Source organism: Solanum lycopersicum, chromosome 5 (genome assembly GCF_036512215.1).
Source record: "Solanum lycopersicum chromosome 5, SLM_r2.1".
In the NCBI taxonomy this organism is placed as follows: Eukaryota; Viridiplantae; Streptophyta; class Magnoliopsida; order Solanales; family Solanaceae; genus Solanum; species Solanum lycopersicum.
Window position 1 is genome coordinate 7,732,453 of NC_090804.1, and position 1,082 is coordinate 7,733,534.

At 23.0% G+C, this 1,082-nt stretch overlaps 1 non-coding gene across 1 annotated transcript; it reads right to left on the minus strand.

The window, feature by feature from the left end:
- Positions 1-257: 257 nt before the first annotated feature.
- LOC112939977 (U6 spliceosomal RNA) lies at positions 258-359 on the minus strand. Its single transcript, XR_003247020.2, has one exon. It is a non-coding gene; the product is annotated as a U6 spliceosomal RNA (small nuclear RNA).
- Positions 360-1,082: the final 723 nt, after the last annotated feature.

The window sequence follows — 1,082 nt, forward strand, 5'->3', positions numbered from 1 at the left end:
TAAATTAATTGCTATTCTTTTGTTCTTTGATATATAAACTTATTTTTGATTCTCAAACTCGACCTTGATTGAGTTTTTGGTCTTCTCTTTTAGCTAAATAGTTGTTCTTTGAGGATCATTACTTGTTCTCAAACTCATCATTAGATCAAGTGTACATGTCCAATTTTTTAGGGCACTCATATGATATATTAAAGGAATTAATGTTTTATTTAAAATATCACTATAATTTTTTTTTATAATTTTAATTGATCAATAAATTATATTTAGATCATTTTTTAATTTGTGTGTGTCATTCTTGAACAAGGGTCATTAATAATTTTTGTGTCGTTATAATTTTATCGGAGGTCCCCCAAAGGGACGACCCTAAAGCACTTTTGTTTAAGCCATACTTCTCTACCTAATTTATTGAATTTTAAATAATTGGACCTTTATTGTTTCCCTTTTACTTTTTATATACTCTAAACACAGAGAAATCTTATAGGGTGTGCTTTGTACAAAGGAGAATATTTTCAAAAAATATTTTTAAGTTTTTTATATTTGATTGGGTTAAAAAATTTAAAAAATATTTTATAAATTAATTTATTTTTTCAAATTTAAGAAAATGACTTTTCATAGAAAATATTTTTCAAAACTGTCTTCAAACTTTAGATTGCATTTTTTTTTTAAAAAAAACTAACTTAAAATTCATTTTTTAAAAATATTTTCAACTTTAACATTTTATTTTTCACCCACCTATGCTCCCCCTCTCCCAAAACAAAAAAAAATAAAAATAAAAATAATTAAATATGTATATATAGAGAGAGTTAGTCTGTCTTAAAAAATTTAAGCCCCAACCCCCCTACGTTTATTTTTAATTTTTAATTTTTACCCTATCTCTCCTCTAATTCCCACCCCAGCCCCAACCCCACGCCAAAAAAGGTTTATTTAAAAATATTTTTAATTTCAAAAATTATTTTTTACTCTCTAATAAAAATAAAAGATATTTTTTAAAAAAAAAATCATTCATAAATCAAATAGTATAATAAATTTTTCAAATAATATTTTCTACTCAATAATCAAACATAAAAAAATAATTAAAAAAT